Source organism: Lissotriton vulgaris, chromosome 1_1 (assembly GCF_964263255.1).
Source record: "Lissotriton vulgaris chromosome 1_1, aLisVul1.2, whole genome shotgun sequence".
Lineage (NCBI taxonomy): Eukaryota > Metazoa > Chordata > Amphibia > Caudata > Salamandridae > Lissotriton > Lissotriton vulgaris.
The window spans coordinates 506213928-506237218 of NC_141685.1; positions in this window are offsets into that span (position 1 = coordinate 506213928).

Here is a 23291-nt window from a genome sequence, read left to right on the forward strand (position 1 = left end):
GTTATTAAAGTGTTATAATACTACTACTTTGTTGGAGTGCTATATATTTTTAATGTGACACATAATTGTGAAGACTTTGATGTACAAAAAGGCATCCCTGGAATCTTCCGCTTCAGGCTCGGTCCCACACACCCTTACAGTGAGAATCCCCCCCCCAATCACAATACAGGATCGTTATCAGATAGTAGGACGCGTGTGGTGTGACGGATCTCATGAGGTGGGGGCCTTGATCTACTGTAACTCCTTTGAACAGGGGTGATTCTTTACAGTTGGGGCCATAAACTACATCCGCAGGGCTAGGTGATAGCCTGGGACCGGCCTGGACAATCGGACACAGAGGAAGAGGAGTGTGAGAGGGTGCGGTAGTGAATAGGGTGAAAGGGTGGTGTCGGGCGGGCACAGGGTGTGATTCTCAGGGAAGAGCAGCGCAGATGGGGGGAGGTTTTCTGCCCATGCATGAGACAGAGAGCGGGGGTGACCAGTGCGTGGGGGAGATGCTTGCGAGGGTGGGGAGCCATGCTGAGGATCGGCGCCGTGCAGAGAGTGGGTCTGGTCAAGGCATCTAAAATGGCTGGCCTGCACGACAAAAGTGTGGCATTGGAAAAAAGGCAAGATGGCGCAGACAATGTTTATCAATACGGATTAATTTATAAAAATAATTTTTAACAATATATTTACTCACAGTGTCAAAATGGCGGTCAACACTTCCTGATTTCCTTCGAATCAAACGTTAACAGAAGCCAAGCGGCAAAAAAAAAAAAAAACACTCACGCGCAACCGCCGGAAGACAAGTATCAACATATATGAGCCTCCTCAACCACCCTCAGAAAACATAGGGGGTCAGGATACGTCTCCCATACCCCCTTATACCCAATACTCACATTGCTTTTCCTCCATCTTGTAATTTAATTAAATCGAAACACAAAATGACAAAATTCCTGTTTCGCTACCAGTTTGCGACCCGGTTCGCGAACCGAGAAGCGCTTCTACCGCGAAAAATCTAATGTTTTTTTTTTGCCCCACGGGACCCTTTAATAACCCCAACATCATTCCTAGGGGGTCAAGAGAAGTCTACATTGCCCCCTTTCATTAAATTCCCCCTTCGTTTTTCTCCTCCTCTTGTCTCTCGATCCTACCGAGAGACAAGATGGCGGCCGCACCGGACTGTTTAGAATGTTGACAGACACCGGAGAGCCAATCAGCTTCGCTACGCAAAGTTCCGTTACGCGAAAAGTACGCGATCTGGAGCGCTATCCGGGACGCTGTCACAGATATATCTGTTTTTTTAAACGTTAATTTCTCAAAATCCACTGGAGCACATATATTGAGACCCAGCAAAGGCACATCGGGCTAACAGTCCCTACAATTTTGCCAAGTTTCGTGTTAAACCATTCAGCCGTTCGAGCTAAAAGTGAGGCCAAACGCCATATGAAAAAATGAATAGGAAAAACGCGTTTTGGGACCCCACTTTTTTCTCAGCCCCCCCTTGACGAAACCCCCCCAAATTTTCAGGGGCTGCTCAGAAACATAATGTGCCATTTTCCTAAAAATTTCAGCCGATTCCGTCCACAAACGCAAAAGTTATTAGGCATAGAATTTTCAAAAGTTCCATAGAGAAAAAATCCTAACTATATATACCTACTGGCGACCGCCAGTAGGTATTATATACATATATATATATATATATATATATATATATATATATATATATATATATATATATATATATATATATATATGTATATATATATACATATATATATATATATATATATATATATATATATATATATATATGTATATATATATATATATATATATATATATATATATATATATATATATATATATATATATATATATATATATATATATATATATATATATACCAGAAGGAAGTTATAGTTAGGATTATTTTCAATGAAAAATCTCAACATTCTATTGTGAATAACTTTAGGGCCGGTTGAGGAATCTGCCTGACAATTTCCTCAAATTTGCCTCACGGGGCCCCGATCCTTCCCTTAAAGTTTGGGGGGGATTTGTCAGGCGGGGGCCAAGATAAAAGGGGGGTCCCAAAACGTGTTTTCCCCATGTTAATTTCCATAGGGCGGTCGACCTCATTTTTAGCCCGAACGGCTGAATGGATTTCCACCAAACTTGGCGAAATTGTAGGGACTGGTAGCCTGATGTGCCTTTGCTATGTCTCAAGATATGTGCTCCAGTGAATGTTGAGTAATTTAGGTTCAAACAAATATATATATCTATGGCCGCGCCCTGGTACGCGCACCAGGGCGCTAACCAGCGCACTACGCGAGTTCACTCGCGGAAATCTGATTGGCTCTCGGGTGTCTGTAAACATTCCAAACAGTCCGGAGCGGCCGCCATCTTGGAATCTGCCTGAAAATTTCCTCAAATTTGCCTCGCGGGGCCCCGGTCCTTCCCTTAAAGTTTGGGGGGGATTTGTCAAGCGGGGCCGAGATAAAAGGGGGGTCCCAAAACACTTTTCCCCAATGTTAATTTCCATAGGGCGGTCGACCTCACTTTTAGCCCGAACGGCTGAATGGATTTCCACCAAACTTGGCAAAATTGTAGGAACTGGTAGCCTGATGTGCCTTTGCTATGTCTCAAGATATGTGCTCCAGTGAATTTTGAGTAATTTAGGTTCAAAAAAATATATATATCTATGGCCGCGCGCTGGTACGCGCACCAGGGCGCTAACCAGCGCGCTACGCGAGTTTGCACGCGGAAATCTGATTGGCTCTCGGGTGTCTGTAAACATTCCAAACAGTCCGGAGCGGCCGCCATCTTGTGTCTCGGTAGGATCGAAACACAAGAGGTGGCAAAAACAAAGGGGGAAATGACCATAAGGGGGCAGAGTAGACCCCTCCTGACCCCCTAGGTTTGATGTGGGGGCTATAAAAGGGCCCCGCGGGGCAAAAAAAAATTATTATTTTTTTTGATTTGCGCGGGGGAGCGCCCGGTACACACACCGCGGAGCGTACCGGGAAGCGTTCCATGGGAAAAAAGAATGATAGAGTTTTTAAAAAATGTAGCCTTTTTTTTATAATTTGGAGGTAGTTCTAAAAAGAGCTGTTTTTTTCTTCTTTTTGTTGTTTTATATTTTTTTAATGTTTTTTTGAACATTTTGTACTTTTTGGCTTTTATGAACTATTTTATATTTTTTTGTTATTTTTATGGGGAGAAACAAAAAACAGGGAATTGAAAATGACAACTGGAGCAAAAAAAAATCAGGAAAAAATTAGTTTTTTTTGGGGAAATTGTGGTTGTCACCAGCAAGGAGAATGAGCTTTATGCTCTGTTCACCATAGGAGATGGTCTTACCACAAAAAATACATGTAATTCTGAATTCCCTAAACCGTGGTTGTATGCAAGGGATCGTCTCCTTTGTCTCTGGTCCCGATGGAGTGGGTTGCTTTCTTTTGGAGGTGGTGGTTGTAGATTGGGGAGGGTTACTGGCCAGTTCTCTCACCTCTGTGGCAGAATAGTTGTTCGGATGCTCGTGCTGCATGTGCCTAATCATGGTAATATTACCGAAAGAATATTTTTTGTTAGGGTTCCCCCTTGAAAGTTCCATGCCACAGATTAGGCAAGTCACCTTGGGCGCATTGACTTTTTTCTTGCCCTCTGGGATTGAAAAAAACTCCCATACAATGTGCTGCCTTGGCTTGTATGGGGTATTGTCTTCTGGCAGCCACCTTCTCCCTTCCTCCTCCTCCTCCTCCTCCTCTTCTTGACCACCAATATAATGTTGTGGTGGTCCTCTTGGTGGTGGTGGTGGTGGTGGTGGTGGTGCAGATGCTCCAGCTGCTACTGTAGCCATTTTAAAGTACAACATTTTTCTCAAAGATGTTCAAACAGGTCTTCCTCAGTCAAAGGACAAAGTCAGAATAAGGAAAAAAGGTAGGGTCTTTCATCATTTGAAAAAAAAACTGTCCTTAACCAATGAAAAGTGTTATTTTCAGGTCACATGACCCGGGCTTTCATCATTTAGAAACCAAAACTGTTCTGCACCAATGAAAAGTGTTATTTTTAGGTCACATGACCCGACGCGCTTACGCGACGCGCCCCGGGGCCAAGGGGCGCATCGCGTAAGCGCGTCAGATGATTACGTTGCGCGATCGTATTCGCTCGAGTATTTCCAGGTGCGCTTACGCTGTGCATATCACGCGGACGCGGCTACGCGATACGTCATGATGTTTTCGTTTGCGGCAATAGCGCTAATAGCTCACCGGTGCGCGACCCGGGGCGCTCCGAAAAAATGCGCTTTCCAGTGCGCACCAGGGCAAAAAAAAAAAGTATTATATAAATATACAATATAGGATTCATTATAAAAAATGTTACATTACATAGGTTTGAGGCCCTATATATAGTTAGGAAATAGCATTTAAAAAACCTATGAAATTCACTGAAAAAAACATAGGTTTCACACCAGTTATAGTTAGGAATTAGCATTTAAAAAACCTATTAAATTCACTAAAAAAATCATAGGTTTCACACCAGTTATAGTTAGAAGGAAGTTTTACTCGCATAAAACCATTGAAATTCCCACGTTATAGTTAGTTGGACTCACTATAACTTGCGCGTGCAATGCACTGCTGATGACGTCACATATTACATCACTCATGACATGGTCAGTGACATCACTCATGACATCACTGATGACACCATCCTTGTGACAGAGTGACAGACCTCCTTTCACTGTAATGTAACCCATGAAACACATATTGAAAAATATAAATTACATTTTTTTTAAAAATGGAGATACCCATACCAGTTACAACAACCAATTCAGGAATTCCACCATCTATATACACATCCACTCATTGTCCAACAGTTCTATATAGTCACTCATACATATACCCACTCATCATATGTAGTGATTCACCTATACATCCTGTTACACACCGACAGTCATCCAAAAGTTACTCTCACACATGCTCACACATGCAAGTAAACTATTGAACATCCATTTATTTGCGTATACAGCTATACACACACTACCACCTTACTTCTAAGGAAACTTACACATACTTACTCGCTTAAACAATCACTTATAGAAACACATAATTATTTAAACAGGAACTCTTTCAATATCTCATTCTCACATATACTCACTTATATACATCAATACTCACATATACTAGATTAAAACATATGTAGTTACTAATAAAGACACTCGTGAGACAGTCATTCACTCACTAACACACACATATACACACTCATCCACCCATACAGTCCTGCACATATGCTGTCTTCAAAACACATACAAAGAGAGAGTTAGTCATTCATGCATCTATGTGATAAGTAATACCCCCACGAAACCATACAAACACTCATACTGATACTAAAAAACATCTAATAACCCATATACCTACACATGTACCTACTCACCAACCCATGCAGCCACTTAGACACAAAGTGAAACACTAATACATATATATAAATATTTAAACATTACTCACTAATATATGTATTCACTAAGAAACACTTAATAAGCCAGTTAACTAATCAATTTTTATAAAAAAAAACATCCATTTAGACACTTATTTAAACATTTATTCTTCCATCAACTTTTACATATACATATATAACACAAATTTATTTTTCAAAAAGAAACACATTTACTGGATGGTGTCATCAGTGATGTCATGAGTGATATCACTGACCATGTCATGAGTGATGTAATATGTGACGTCATCAGCAGTGCATTGCATGCGCAAGTTATAGTGAGTCCAACTAACTATAACGTGGGAATTTCAATGGGTTTATTCGAGTAAATCTTCCTGCTAACTATAACTGGTGTGAAACCTATGGTTTTTTCAGTGAATTTAATAGGTTTTTTAAATGCTAATTCCTAACTATAACTGGTGTGAAACCTATGGTTTTTTCAGTGAATATATATATATATATATATATATATATATAGTTATATATATATATATCATTTGTTCCGCTTTCCTTATGCGCTCTGGAATCTCGCCAGCCAGCAAGAAGCACACGGACCAGTTAGGTGCTGAAATTTATTGCGATGCAGAAAACGTCAAAGACGTTTCGGCTCAACGGAGCCTTGTTCACATGACAACGTTTCTTTGAACGGACAGCCCTTTTAAAGTGCCAGTGATAACAAATCTGACACCACCTGTGAGTTTTAGGTATGGACATGAAAGACATACTACGTCAGTTTCATAGTTGAAATACAGCAACCGATATCAGTTACTACATTTAAATTTCTGTAAAATACCATAATTAAATTCGTTTGGTAATGTAACATAAAAAGGTGTAAATCCTTGCGGGTTGGTTGAAGAATCTCAGTAAAATACATTTTCTCTAAAAGATTACGTTTCAGGTTTTTACATGCTACATCACTTTAAAAAGCAGTTTGTCTCATAAAACATATCTTTCTTTTTTTTAAAAGACCTTCTGCTCAAAAACATTGCATACAATGGTCAATTGACTGAACTCATGGTAAGGGAATAATTTAACCCTTTCGATGCTGATGACGAGCTCAGCTCGTCATCACCCACGGGTGTCGTGTGCTGATGACGAGCTGAGCTCGTCATGGAAACAGCAAAATGGTAATTCCCAGCACAGGAGGGGGAAAACGCCTAGCAGCCAAGGTGTTAAAGTGCATATGCTTTACTGAAGATGTGCAAATATTGCTTTCAGTGCTCACTTCTTGTGCAAATATTGCAAATTGTGCAAAATATAGCAAATTGGGCATAATATCCCCCATCTTCATGTGCAAAATACGCTACTATCTCCAATCCAAAGCCCGAGTCCAAATTCATACACAATGTTGATAACTTGACCAGCAAATCTTAGGTATAAAATATACGCCTGGTATAGTCAATTAATACAAAACATATTGAGTTTGTATCCCATAAAAACCTATTATTTCTAGATCAGTTAGACATTTCAACAACCCACATAATTCACAGTTTTACCGTAAATAATATAGGCAAAAACAGACTTCATAGTCCATACACTGTGATAAAAATAAGAAAAAATCCCTAAAATTAAATCACAGAGGACTGATTGGATGTAAGGGTCCACACAGTCCCTATCTGTATAAAGTGCCCTTCAGTGGTGAAATTAAAATCAAATTCTATTTCAATATAAGTAGCAGCAAAGTTCAGTTCTATTTTCTGATGTATATCTAGTCGCAGCCTCCCCATGGTGCACATGTGGTATCACCCAGCCGGGTGGTTCCTACATGTGCAACCCACAGGGATATAAAGTGTTACACCCAAATGAAGTGCACTCTTCAAAACAGGTAACTTTTTTGTCTGGAGGCGTTTGTTGTAAGTTTTTAAAAACAAGGAAATGGAATATACTGGTAGGACATGAAATTCCATTAGGCCTGAATACTCATGCAGAGCTATACACATTTTTGTAGAAGCTTGTTAAAAAGTAAAGAAGGTGCAATTATCATAATGATGTAGAAGTAAACTGTCGATTTGAGAAAAAAAATACAAGTGTCAAATTGATGAAGATATTTAATTAATGTGTATTTAAGTTTATGTAGAAGGGTAGAAGACCTCTTCAGAACAAATTCACACTCATGAAATGGTCAGACATAGTGAATTGAGTGAGTGGCTGTATTTAGTTTAAGTTTTGTATTTGAGAGATTCAATTTGTGCTTCTTTTTCCCTTTCTTTCCCTCTTTATAAGTAAGTGATCAAGTATTCATCAGGGTCCTATAGTGATGAATAATGTGTATTTTACATATATTTCAGTGGATTTTGATGGATTGAGAAATTAGGGGAAATTCCCTACTGTTTCTATTGGGTATCATGTCTGGTTATTTGAATCTACTGAAGGTTATGTGCACCAGCACTTTATGCAAGGTAGATTAGATATACTTTTTCTTTTGGAGAAGTTGTCTGGTTGCTTTAAATGATTGAAGATGATCTGCATCAGCACTTTATCCCAGGTTGAATTGAGTATACAACCCTGAGTGTGGTGTTTGGGGTTATACTGTGTGGCCTAGGCAGATTTGGCAATCATTTAATAATATGGTTGAGGAGTTGGCTCTTCTACATCATTCAACAATAAAGCATTGTTCTGTCCTATTTGTTTTGCACATTGCCTTTTTTTATGTAAAAATTAAATATGGCACTATTGCGGATTTGCACAGTACAACAGAATTTCCTAGAGACTGAGTAACTAATGTCCTGGGTTTTGAGTCCAAGCCCTTTTTCACATGTAAAGAACATAGTATTATTGCAGGTTTGCACATTGTGAAGGAATGGTTTTTAGAAGGAGAAAACAACTAATGTGCCATTTGAGCTCTAGCACTTGAGTGCTTGTACAGAGCATGGGTTGGGTCTTAGAGAAATAGGACCATCTATGTCTGTGTATGCAATAATCATTTATATGCTCAGAACATTAATTTATATAACTTTATCCCTTTTCTCTTAAATTCTCTTTAATGATGTACAAAAATGTATCTAAGTAGATTGTGATTTTTTACCTATGCTTAAAGGTATGTGATTATGGTACTTTACCTAATGAGAGTAAACAAAAACGGAAATATAAAACAACATCTTGGAGTAATACACTGTTTATATCATGTGTTTGAATGGAAAATTATGCCTAAATCCTTTTGTATATTTTGGCATTGATTTTAATTGGTGATGGTGGCGGGGAGTCTTGCCCTTTAAAAGAGGCACTCTGCACATGAACGCTATGACCCAGGAGAAGGCTTTTGCCGAAACGCGTAGGTCGTTGTTTGTCTAGCACATTGCACATATCATTTTGAAAAAATAATGTAAAATTAAATCGAATTAAATTTACGGCTGGAGTAATACACTTTCCTTTGTGTGTGCCTTCTTCCTGAACCATCCAAGGTGAAGTGGTGAAGAATCTTACTGAACTGAGGGTGGGAGGCCGTATCCCTTATATATTAGTAGTCCTCATCATACCCATGTAGGTTTGCCTCACTCCTGCATGCTCGTAATTGTTCTGCTCGTGCAGCTGCCACTAAAGATCGTCCCCAATTACGGCATCCTGTCAATCCTCATCCCGCTGTGGTAATTGGGATCGATTGTTGGTGACAGCTGCACAAGCAGAAGAGTTATGAGCATGCAGCACATGCAGCCCAAAGTGTGTAAAAGCAATGCTGCTCCCTTCTAGTAAGCAAGAGTATTTTCTGCTCTCACTTAGTAGAAGTGGAACAGTATTTGCTATGTCTTGGCGGAAGCATTGATCCTGTCAAGCGATAGCAAACTGCAATGTCACGAGGTAGGAACCCTGGAACATTGTTGGAGCCGGTCCTGTGGCGTGGCGGTCCCCAGAGCCATCTATGGCTCCAGGAGGGGTACTGCAAGCCCCCCTCCTTCCTTTCATGTAGCCCAGTGGAGGTGGTGTTCCCAGGGGCTGCAGAGGTGGCCATAGAGCCTACACCACATTTAAAAAAAGAATGTAAGTGCCCGGGAGAGTTGGCTAATTTAAGGGCAGCGGGGTGTGCGGGTAGAACCCCGCATTCCTATTGTTGCAATGGACACCCTTAAATATTATGTTTTTTCCACTGGATGTTGAGGTCCCCAGGGATGCGGGGGTGGCCATAGGACCTTCTCCACATTAAAAAAAATAATGTAAGTGCCCTGGGGAGTTGGCGACCCCCATGGCAGTGGGAGGCAGTCAGGCCCCCTGCATTCCTATTGTTAAGTGCCCCATGTATGTTAAGGCCCCCAGGGCTCCAGGGATATTTAAAAATCAGTGTGCCCCAGCGAGGTGGCAGACCCTAGGGCAGCGGGGTGCCAAGCGGGGGCCCCCGCATTTCTAGTGTTTACTGCCCCAGAGAGGTAGCGTCTTCCTGGTCTTTGTACAAGCCTAGGAGGGGGATATCATGAGCCCCCTTCTACATTTCCTTCATGTACCCGGAATGTGGCCCACCCAGGGGGTTTAAAATGAATACATTTAATTAAAAAATACTCTTTACCCTAAGCTTAGGTAGGTAATGATAGTTAGGACTTGTAAGGTAGTTATAATTAGGACTTCATTTCTATTTTTCTATTATGGAGAGGCCAGTCTCTCTCCATACACCCAACTACACATCCTCATCTTTTAAGAGAGAGATTGGGAAGGAGAGGGTAGTCCATATACACACCCTAATATACACACCTGCCATCTGAGAGACATGTCTGATGGGAGAGGCCAGTCCACATACACATTCTAATATGCACACCTCTCATCTCAGAGAGATATCACAGCAGAGAGAGCTGTCTCTCTTAGCACACCCTACTATACATACCTGTCATGTGAGAAAGAGGACTCAGTGGAGAGGCCAGTCTCTGTCCTTACATCCGACTAAGCACATCCCTCATCTGAGGGAGAGGTCTTACAGGAGAGGCAAGTCCCCCCACGCACCCTACTACGCACACCTGTTATCTGAGAAATAGGTCTAATAGGAGAGGACAGTCCCTCCCCGCAGACTACTAAGCACACCTGTCATCTGAGACAGAGGTCTGACATGAGAGGGCAGGCTTTCACCACACACAACCTTGCACACCTGTTGTGTCAGAAAGAGGTCTGACAGAAGAGGCCAGTCCATCCACACACCCTACTATCCACACCTGTCATCTGAGAGAGGTCTGACAGGAGAGTGCAGTCTCTCCCCACATACTACAATGCATACTCGTCATCTAATAGAGAGGTCTGAAAAGAGAAGCCAGTCCCTTTTCTCACCCTAATATGCATATCTGTTATCTGAGAAAGAGGTTTGATATGAAAGGCCAGTCCCTACCCGCAGACTACTAAACACACCTGTCGCTGAGAGAGAGGTGTGAAAGGAAAGTCCAGTCCATCCACATACCCTACTATGCTCACCCATCATCTGAGAGAGAGGTCTTAGTGGAGAGGCCTGTCTCCCTCGACACACCCTACCATACCTATCCATTATCTGAGAGACGTCTGAAAGAAGAGACTATTCCCTTCCCACAACCTACTACAGACACCCATCATCTGAGAGACAGGTCTTGAAGGAGAGGACAGGCCATGTTCATGTCCTACTACACAGCCCATCATCTGAGAGATGTTTGACAGGAGAGGTCAGTCTCTAACCCGCACCGACTAAGCACACCTGTTACTGAGAGAGAGGTCTGGAAGGAGAGACCACTTCATGTAAACACTCCACTAGACAATACCCCCATCTGAATAAGAGGTCTGAGAGGAAAGGGTAGTTCATCTTGTTAAAAGATTGCAGAGATTTGTTAGCATGAGCTGAAAGCCATTTTGTATTTGGCAGCCATTTTAGGTAGCCAGGACCTCCCCTTGGTCTTATGCTGACTATGTAACGCTAAGCATATATAAGGCCCCAGTTTTCTGTACTCCTTAGACTGCCTCATTCATTTGCTAAGGCTTCTGTGTGACGTAGTCTGCCTCATCTGAGGTGAATAAATGTATTCTCTTTATATTTCAGCTTCTGTGCCAATTTCTTCTTTGTTGGTTTAAAAGGACCAAGTATCAGTGAGACCCCTGAGAAGGTTTCTATTTTCTTCAAATGGCGCTCCAACGTGGACCTCATCAGAGAAGTGGCTAGCTAAGGGAGTGATCTTGACAGGAGACAGGAATCTACTGAGGAGGGAAGGACAGGATTCTACTAAGGAGGTACTCTGTGACGGAGATTCTGGGGATTCTCTGTCTCTGCAACCCAGTATATTTCTGGTCTTCATGATTTTAATCCTCCACATGATGTTTACCCCTCCTGACTGAGAACCTTTTTGGCGTGAGCATTCTAAAAAAAAAAGACCGTCATTCAGAAATTGACAGTTAGAATTTGGACGCCAAATGATTGGTAAGGGTTGTTTTGATGCAACACTTGCTGTTGGTTTGATGCCTGGGATTGGTAAGGTAGTTTAGTAACTCCTACTGTGGCTTTGGAATTTGTGTTGGCCAACTTGGATTTGTATGGTATTAATATATGAATTGCAATTTGTGTAGGCAGGTAATGAGGAGATTTTTTTCTGTTTTGAATTGATTTGAACAGCACACAGTACAAGAGTACCTTAAGTGCTACTTTGCAATATTTTTGGCATGCCTGTTTCAAGCACACATCGAAGAATGTGTTTCTTTTTGGAGGCACCATAGTGAGATGTGAAGTGAATTAGCCGGCTCCCCTAGAGGGAATAACTAAATAGTTTTAGGTATAAAAACATATTTCTTCCTTGGTGACATAAAACAAACAAGGATCCTAATCTGCGCACTTTTAAAAATGGAGATATGGAGAGCGATTTTTTGTGTTCTGCCAGCTAGTGAATTGAGTGTATTTTGGCTTCTTAAAAAATAAAACAGTATGTTGGGCTGTTTTTTGCAGTCTTTTGGAATACTATTAAGAAGCTCTACTTGTAAATATGACTTACAACTAGTATTTACAAATGGTTTGGTTTAAGTACAGTCTGTGGGATGTCCTTTGTTTCTGTCCTAAGTGTTGATCTGTGGGTTAATCGTGTGTTTAAATGTCTATGTAGTTCATGGTTTCACATTAGTGGTACTTCTGTGAGTAAATAGCGATTGCGCTCTTTGTGAAAGAATTGCTAGCCTTAAGCGCGCTGTATTGTGTGTTCTGAGTGTATGACCCCATCTGTATGTCTGGAATGAGCTCAATGTGTTTGTTTGTGTTTTTTTTGCTGTCATCAGTCTGTTATGCAAAATGTCATTTAATTAATATTATATAAAAATAATAAAAATCCAGAAATTAACCATATGATATGCTAAATAACTGCATGTCACTATTAAATTGATAGAGTAAGCAACTATGCACATGTATAAACTGCTAATGCTTAAAAGATAAAATTAGAATTCACATTGAACAGGAATAAAATAGACCTCAAAAACGAAATTGTGTGTTTTGCAATAAATAAACAATTATAAAATGTTACAACATTTTTCTTAGATACAGTGGGTTAGATATAAACAGGCAACCACATCATCTGAGTAAATTGGATGTTGCTGAACTAAACACACACTTTAGAACTTGAAATGCCTCAGTTTTAAATAGACTGTCACCATGCTTACATTTCAACACTAAAAAAGCTTCCCAACAGTTGTGTCATCTGTCATTAAGCAGCAGCTGTCGTTTTGATTGTAGGCCACGGAGAAGCTAGGATTTTCTCAGTGCAAACACGGGGTAAAATCCAGCATTTCAGACTGCTGTTTTAAAAAGTTACAAAAATCAGGTTCATTATTTTAGATAACAGGAAAACATTTAAAGTAAGGATTTTCTTTCTTAAAGCCTTTTTACATAAGCATATCTGTGGTTCTGATGTTAAATAATGATTGTCCTTTTAAAAAAGTGGCGCAAAACTTTTCATGTTTCAAGTTAGACTTCTGTACTTAGGCTTATGAATGAATGCATCTAAATATGATAGGCAAGGAATGAAGCTTGCTTTTCATATGTGGAATTATCAAAATGATTGGTTTTTATAAAAATATATATATATATGACAAAAATGATTAAAAAAATAAGTGCTTGTAAATTAGTTTTTTAATATTTATAAAGCTTAATGCTCATACTGTGACCTCCTAGCATAAAAATAAAATTTAGGTTGTGTTGTACCGCATAAAGAGGAAACTTGCATGTGAAATTTCACTCTGCGCAGGCGTAAAAAACTCATTTTTATAAGGATATATATGATATATTTCTGATGCCCAATATCTGGAATTTGTAGAGAACATTCTGAGGATGACTATTATGCAAAACATTTATAGGATATTCATTTTTAAGTGCCCCAAATGTCAAAGTCAAAATTGCGCAAAATTCACTAATTTGAAAACAAATTCTGCCATTCAGAGCAGCTTTTAAACTGCCTTAGGCGTCAGTAAATGCATACATTTAGGTATAACACAAACAGCTGACTTCTATATTGCTAGAAAAGTACACTGCACACTGCTTATAATTGAAAATATGTATAAAACAGCAGAAGTTAAGAAGTTATTCTCTGAAAAACAGGGGAATGGGTCTGCATTCCAGCTTTCTGTCTCTAGGATGACGTTGAATTGGGCAAGCCATGATGACCCTTGCACACAGAATAGGACAGCTGGGAAGGGTTAAATGTCAGTTCTATATTTAGAAGCCTAGCATGGCTCCCAGAGCAAAGTTTGCTTTGACATTTTGACCTCTGAAACTTTTGAAAGACGACATGGGAGAGAAGGAGAAGTTTTACTTTTTTTTGGCAAAAGCAAGCACTTTATGTACTCATAGGATAAAAAACTATATAATGGTATAAGTGAGCTTTGATTAACAGATAGCTTTTATATATTATTACAGCACTAATGCTTTTAGTCTGAGGATTACTGTACAAAAGCTGAGGCAATGAAATTTAGTTTGACTTCATTCGCCCTCATGTTACATTTGTACATTTGCTAAAAGGATTGGGGGTTGGGCATTCATATTCTTTACCTCCCCAAATGTACTATGTACCTCCTACAACTTTGTTTATGCCCATTTGCTACAAATAGGGTTGATAGTGTTGACAGAAGTGAAACCTGTTTCAGGTTTCCTATTGTCAAAATGAGGGAAGGAGGCTGGCTCCTCTACAAATTAAGGCTAGGTAAAATGTATGTTGCTCTCTCTTTTTCTCATTTTCTTTTTAGCCTGTCTAAGCTGTCTGTGAAATAGCAATGAGAAATGTAATTGGCTATTCGGTAATACTGTTTTAAATATTGTTAGGATTAATAAAATGAATAAATATATATGTTATGTTACTGCCCATCCTGCTTGGGGAAATTATGACAGGATCAGTAGTCTAGATTGTTGTTCCCTTATTTGATCTTTAAGGGGAACTAGATGTGGGTAGTTTTTGTTCTACAAGTCTTAGGTGATAACACCGTTATTGTCTGTTAATCTCATGCTACATAGTTTTGCAAGGGCATTGCTAGTTTTTTATTAGGTAGTCTGTGTAAATAAACTGACAGTCCTTATTAGAGCTAATGCTGCATAGTTTCGATCATGAAAAGTAGAACGCAGAGAAAAAGCCCATGTGATCCTTAGCAAAAAAATGTTTTGAAGAAATGTTGCTTTATAGATAAGAACCCCTGTTAAATTAGGCGTTTAGGATTTTCCTGTTGCTCCTATAACATGAGAGCATGGTCCTACGCGTACAATGTAGGTGCTTTTATTAAGAAGAATCATTTTAGAAGTGTCTGCAGTCCTGTACAAGTAGTTTAAAATCAATGAGTAAAAGTGTAGAACATTTGCTTTTTTTTAGGGTTTTCAGATTAGTACACAGGAATACACCAATGTAAGGATTTAGGGTAGGTCTGTGTTGTTTTTCTCTTTGCCTCACAGTTTAATAAATGAACACAGACTTCCTTGGCTGCTTGGGATGGGGTGATGTATTACTTTTGTCAGTTCATCAAAGAGTTCCTTTTATACTTGCCAATAGGTCAAGGATGTTGTTTTGTTTACTCTCACATAGATAGAGGAAGTGGCTCTTGGGTGCCTTGCTAATATATGGGGTGTCCCAAGACTAGGAAGTATTCTGAGACTATCCTCTCTGTGGATAGACTGTTTCTGTGCCTGGTACCTGTTTTATCGTCTTTTGCATTGCCCAGTCGAACCCCCCCACCCCCCTTTTTTGCCTTCTGTAACCCACTTCACCGCCGCTTACCCAGGCGGCCATGCGCCCTCACCGCCCGCTCCCGGCCTCCCAGCTGCTCCGCCCTACCTCCGCACCTTAAATGGCAGCCGCTGCGCGGCTGGCCCCAAGGGAAGCCCGTCTGCGCCCGTCCACGCCTGGACCGCGACCAGCGCCAGAACCCCTGGACCCCACACCCACCACAATGCCAGACTCCGATATGACGCCAACACCTTCCACGCTCTCAACACCGGCCGAGACCACCACTGCTTCCAGGCCGCCCTGAAACGCACCCATGGACCCTTCTCCTGCCACAGCGGCAACTTCACATGCGACAGAACAACCAAACCTCCAAGGACCGGACCCAACCACCTCTGCTGCATACTCCTTAACACCCGCTCTGCACGCAAACACGCCGTCGAGCTCTGGGACCTGCTCGACATCTCCGCCCCAGACGTTGCCTTCCTGACCGAGACCTGGTGGAACGACTCCTCGGCACCTGACATCGCCATTGCCATCCCGGACGGCTACAAGATCTCCCGCATAGACCGCACCAACGGAATGGGAGTAGGAATAGCCATCACCCACAAATCCACCCTTCAGGTCCAAGCCCTCGCAGACGACTCCCTCAACTCCTCAAAACACCTGCACTTCCGGATCCACACCGACCCCAACACCACCCTCAGAGGAATCCTCATCTACAGACCCCCTGGACCCCTGGCCCTCTTCAGCGACTCCATTGCCAACCTCGCCAGCACCCACGCACTCGTCTCCACGGACTACATCCTCCTCGGGGACCTGAACTTCCACCTCGAGGATAACAACAACGCCAACTCCACTACCCTGATAGACAACCTCGCCAACCTCGGCCTTTGACAACTCGTCACCGAACCCACCCACGCCACTGGCCGCACGCTCGACCCCGTCTTCTCCACAAGCTCCCACGTCGCCTTCAACCACACCACCGAACTCCACTAGATGGACCACCAATGCATCCACTTCACCTTCAAGAAACCAACCACGCACCAATGCACCCAACAGCTGCCTCGCCGATGCTGGAGCAAAGTCACTGAAGACCAGCTGACTTTCACCCTCGCCCAGAACACTCCCACCGACCCCACCGACACAGACACCACCGCCCGAAACTTCAGACAGTGGATCAACAACTGCGCCAACACCCTAGCCCCGATCAAGAAGCTCTCCACCAACAACCCCAGCAAGAAAGCCGCCTGGTTCACCGAAGAACTCCATATCTCCAAACGAACAGGCCGGAAGCTGGAGAAGAAATGGCTCCATGACCACGCACCAGACAGCCACGCAGCCCACAAGGAAGCCATCCGCAGACATCACCACCTCATCAGATCAGCCAAGAGATCGTCCTTCAATGCCTGACTGGACAACAACGCACATGACAGCAAGGAACTTTTCAATATAGTGAGGGTACTCTCCAACTCCTGCTCCAACACCAACGACCACCCGCTCTAGCAAGATCTGTGCGACTCAATGGCCACCTTCTCCCATCGCAAGATCGCCGACATCCACGACAGCTTCAACTCCTCTCCCGCCCGACCGCAGCAGACCCTGCCTCAAACGCCACCTGCACCAACCACCTGACCTCCTGGTCCCACGTCAACGATGAAGAGACTAGCAAGGTCATGAACTCCATCCACTCAGGATCTCCATCAGATCCCTGCCCGCACCACATTTTCAACAAAGCTGACGCAAACATCGCACCCCACCTGCGGAATATCATCAACATCTCCTTCAACACAGGAACATTCCCCGAAAGCTGGATGCACGCCCAAATCAATGCTCTCCTCAAGAAGCTCAAGGAGGACCCCAAAGAACTCAAGAACTTCCAGCCCATCTCCATGCTCCCCTTCCCGGTGAAGGTCATCGAGAAAGTCACCAATATGCAACTGACCCACCACCTCGAGGACAACAACATCCTAGACCGATCCCAGTCCAGATTCAGACGCAACCACAGCACCGAGGCTGCCCTCATCGACGCCACAGACGACATCAGGCGCCAGCTTGACAAAGGCGAAACTTCAGCCCTCATCCTCCTGGACCTGTCAGCCGCCTTCGACACGGTCTGCCACCACACACTAAGAACACGCCTCCAAGAAGCCGGAATCCAGAAGAACGCCCTGGACTGGACCACGTCCTTCCTCTCCAGCAGAACCCAGAGAGTTCACCTCCCGCCCTTCCGATCCGAAGCCACCGACATCATCTGCAGCATACCTCAAGGTTCATCCCTCAGCCCGACCCTGTTCAATGTCTACATGGCACCCCTCGCACAAGTGGCCCGCCAGCACGATCTGAACATCATCTCCTACGCCGATGACACCCAGCTCATCCTCTCCCTCACCAAGGATCCGCACACCGCCAAAACCAACCTCCACGAGGGGATGAAGGCTATCGCCGAGTGGATGAGGAGCAGCCGTCTGAAACTGAACTCAGACAAGACGGAGGTCCTCATCCTAGGTCCCACCCCCTCTGCTTGGCATGACTCCTGGTGGCCGACCACACTGGGAGCAGCTCCAACACCCACGGACCACGCACGCAACCTAGGTTTCATCCTCGACTCTGCCCTCTCCATGTCAAAGCAGGTCAACGCCATCTCCTCCTCCTGCTAGAACACCCTCCGCAGGCTCCGCAGGATCTACAAATAGGATCCCGACCGAAACAAGAAGAACAGTGACCCCGGCCCTCGTCAGCAGCAGGCTGGACTACGGCAACACACTCTACAGTGGAATCCCAGCCAACACCTGCGACGACTACAACACATCCAAAACACCTCCGCCCGACTGATCTTTGACGACCCCGCCGCAACCACATCACCCCCCACCTAAGAGACCTGGCTCCCCGTCAACAAGTGGATCACCTTCAAGCTCCTAACCTACGCACACAAAGCGCTCCACAACACTGGACCAGCCTACCTGAACAGCAGACTCAACTTCTACACCCCTGCCCGCTAGCTCCACTCCTCCAGCCTCGCCCTTGTCGCCGTCCCGTGCATCCAACGCACAACCTCCAGCGGAATATCCTTCTCATTTCACGCCGCCAAAACCTGGAACACCCTCCCCACCCATTTGCGACAGACCCAGGACCTGCTCACCTTCAGAAGGCTCCTCAAAACCAGGCTCTTCGAACAGTAGCAGCAACCCCCCCCTCCCCCCCCCCCCCAGCGCCTTGAGACCCTCACGGGTAAGTAGCGCACTTTACAAATGCCTGATTGATTGATTCATTGATTGATTGTCCACCAATAGATATTTGCTGCCTTACAACCATTGCCAGAGGGGCCCGGACATCAGATTCAGCTTGGGGAATCAGCACCAGTCCAGCTTGAAGCCAAAGTGAAGGTAACCAGCACAGGCATTGCCGGCAACTAGGACCTCAGTGAAGGTGGAAGCCCTGGGATGAATTGTGTACCCCTGCCATTGTCTTGGGCAAAAGACGGGGTCACAAACCAGAAAGGAGAAATTGTGGATCAAGTTTTTTATGCCCAGTTGAGAGTCACAGACCGACCAGAAAGGCGAGGAGGCTTTGCTTGAGGTGACCCCTTTTGAAACAAGGGTTGTTTCAGAGATCCTAGCATCAGGCCTCTGAATCCTGGCAGGGCCGGACTGACTACCGGGCAGTTTGGAATGCTGCTGAGCTGGGGGCTGATTTCACTGCGGTGGGGGCTGATTTCGTTCATGGAGACCTGCGTGTGCTTCGAAATAATTAAAGCAAAACGAATTTCGTTTAGCACACGCAGGTCTCCTTGAACGAAATCAGCCCCCAGCTCAGCAGCATTCCAAACTGCCCGGTAGCCAGTCCGACCCTGAATCCTGGTCCCAAAGTGAATGCAAGTTTGCTACTTTGTTTGTTGGTCAAGAGATACATGAGCACACTAGATGCAATGTGTTGCCCCAACGAATGAGCAGTGCACCAGCAGAGCAATACAGGAGTTAGGGAAGGACTTGAGTTCAGGGTACAGGTGCTGGATCTCTGGTGTCTGTTAGATTGAAGTGAAGAAAACTGGTGCACTGCCTGAGACACTGGACAGGATTGCTGAGAGCATTTGCCCTGGTGGGTGACTGTCCTATCCTGAAAGAAGAGACTTTTTCCTTGAAACTGGGCTGTGATTCTTGAGTTGCGAGTTGTGCAGCTCCACTGTGGAAACAAGAAGAGCCTGGCTGTGAGGCTCAAACGGACACAGGGAGAAGACTCCCCTCTGGATTGGTTGTACAGCGGCTTCAATTTCCCCAAGGAGTTCTTCTTTTTCTTGTTAATAATGTACCCCTTTAGTCATCCCATTTTTGAGGAGGAGCAGCCCTTTGCAGCTCTTCGTCCTACTTCCTATGGCCCTGTGTGGTCCTCCTGGTCCCAAAGATGATGAATGTTCTAGCCCTCATAAAAGGAAAATGTAAAAGTCAATTGGAAAATGTTTTTATTAGATATGTGCTGTTGGCTATTCTGAAATTGAAATGAATGGTCACTGAAATGCATAGGAGCCCTGAAAATGTTTACTAAATGGTTCTAGGATTTCCTCAGGACTAGAGAACTAATATTTCTGTTTGTGATAATAGTTATTACTCTCTCCTGCTATCTGTATGTTAATTATGACCTGATGCTTCCTTCCCTTTGTATTAGTGCTTATACCTCATATGTACCCGCTTAATGAAATGTTTAGAATGAAAATGCCCACCTAGCAATGAATTAGGATATTGATATATTTATGAAAATTAATGTGAAAATATTTTCCATGTTCCTACTGGATCATGTCTTTAGCTCATGCTAAAAGGACTATCTGTTAAAGATTGCAGGGATTTGTTAGCATGAGCTGAAAGCCATTTTGTATTTGGCAGCCATTTTAGGTAGCCATGTGCTCGCCATGTGCTGTTTCCTTCTTCAGAGCCTTGCACATGCTCAGAAGGGCCTAGCTAGTAGAATGCACCTGCTTCTCTTATACAACTGTCAGGCTATTTTTACTGATGTATGGAGAAGTAACTCTCCATCCACTATGTTGAACAAGCAGATCTTGCATGCCCCTATTAGGCATTTTGCATGCTTACATGTGCCAGGACCTCCTCTTGGTCTTATGCTGACTATGTAACCCTAAGTATAGATAAGGCCCCAGTTTTCTGTACTCCTTAGACTGCCTCATTCATTTGCTAAGGCTTCTGTGTGACATAGTCTCCCTCATCTGAGGTGAATAAATGTATTCTTTTTATATTTCAGCTTCTGTGCCAATTTCTTCTTTGTTGGTTTAAAAGGACCATGTATCAGTGAGACCCCTGAGAAGGTTTCTATTTTCTTCACTCTCATCTCACTAATACCCACACTTATCATCTGAGAGAAATGTGTCAGCAGAGATACCAGTATTTCTCCTCACACTCTGCTACGCACACCTTTCATCTTAGACAGGGGTCTCAGTCGAGAGGCTAGTCACTCCCCATACATCCTACTATGCACACCCATCATCCAAGAGAGACATCTCAAAGGAGAGGCCAGTCAGTCTCTGTTCATACACCCTACTATCCGTTATCTGAGAAAGAGGTCTGATAGGAATGGCCAGTCTATCCCCCAGACTACTAAGCACACCTGTCATCTGAGAGGGAGAGTGAAAAGACAGGCCTGTTATTCTCCACACACTACTATGCTCACCTGTCATTTGAGACAGAGGTCTGTATGGAAAGACCAGTCCATCCACACACCCTACTATGCTAACCCATCATCTGAAACAGAGGTCTCAGTGAAGAGGTCAGTCTTTCGCCACACACCCTACAATGCACACCAGTAATCTAATAGAGAGGTCTCAGTGTAGAGGATATTCCATCAACACACACAACTACTCACACCTGTCATCTGAGAAAGCGGTCTGTGTGAAGAGGCCAATCTCTCTCCACATCCTACTCCATGAATCTATCATGTAAGAGATGGATCTCAGTGCAGAGGATACTCCATCTTAAATTCTACTATTTTCCTACAATTTTCTTGTGATCCGCAAGACTCTCAGGAGAGCTCACAAGTTCAGGGAATGAAGCTCGTTGCATGGACACATGCTATCTCGCAAGAGGTTCGTGGGAGCAAACCAGGCAGCACTGCCCTCCTCAGACAGCACAAGAGGATTGCCTCCCTGGTTCTTGTGAGAGGCTCTTGAGAGCCACTTGATATAATGGGCTCCTCAAGCTCTTGCGAGAGTCGCACGAGTGAATTTAAGAACAACAAAGGGGAACAGTACAAAACAATATGCATGATAAAACTAGAAGGTAACTCTGAAAAGAGCTCTTTTAGTTACCAGTTTAGAGGCTCTTGTGAGCCAAATGACACCTTCAAATAGAGTGCTGGTATTATAGATCAATAAGAGTGTTACAAGAACTGAGCAAATACACATTCAAGACTGAAACATTGAATATGTATCTGATTAATCCTCACACATATTTGACAAACATTTTTCAAAGTATAAACTATACCTTGTTATGTTACAAAGACAATCATTCTTTTTACAAAATAATATCTAAGCACAACATATAGTAAAAAATCATTCTACCATACATAAAGAATTAATTTACTTTAAAAAAAAAACTAGAAATTCACCCAAAAAAACAAAGGTTAAAATAACGTTATAATTTGTTATAATAAAAATATCTATTTTCGATTTTAAAAAAAACCTTAGAAATTCACTGAAAAAAAAAGTTAAAGTAACATTATAGTTAGGTGAATTTCTCAGTGATAATGTAAATATTTTGAACTACAAAAACACAGAAATTCACCAGTTTTACTCAGCACCACTAGCTATAAGTTGTGTCCCACCATGCACTGCTTATGACCTCACAAAAATTCATGACTTGTTCTATGACATCATTTATGACATTACTGATGACATCTCAAATTACATCATTGAGCGGCATCACTGATTACATCATCCAATGGGTGTCTTAGTTTGTTTTACAGTTTACATAATTGCAGATGACTACTTTAGAAGGTTTCTACCTAATGTTGTACAGCCTGGGCCCAGCTAATGGTAATATGTGTGTACCAAATGCATGTGAATCTAATGCAGCATAGATGTGTATAGGCTGGGAGCATTTTGTCATCCAGAGGTCTGTCCATAGAGAATCTGTAGGACAGGAGGGGGAGAGAAAGTTGAAATTGTATCTGGCCAAGCTCAAATTGGAGAAGGATAAGGCCTTGGAAGAGAATAGGCTGGCTATAGAAACAGAACAAAGGAACTGGCCGTGGAGGAAAGGATTGATTTGGAGAGTTTGGCTCATGAGAGGAGCCTGAAGGAACTGGACATAAAGGCTATGAAAGTAGAGTCCAGTAGTGGCAGCAATTGTTCAGTGCCCTCCGACAGGAAGGTCCACATACCAAAGAGTCCGGTGTCTGATTTCATGGTGGGAGATGGCATAGATAGATGGCTTGAGGCTTATGAAATTGCACTACAGAAGCTCAAGGTCCCTGAGGAGGATTGGGAGGCTGGTCTGTGGAGGCATATACCTATTAAGTCTAGGGACACTCTACTGGCTCTAGAGAGGTGTCAGGATGAGTTATCCCCCCCCAAAGGAAGCACTGATCATGAAATTTAGATTTACCATAAAGAAGTGCAGACAGAGGTTTAGGGACATACAGAAGCTACCCCAACAGACCTGGATGGATTGTGTTGACGCCTTCTGCAAGACAATGGATAGATGAGTGAAG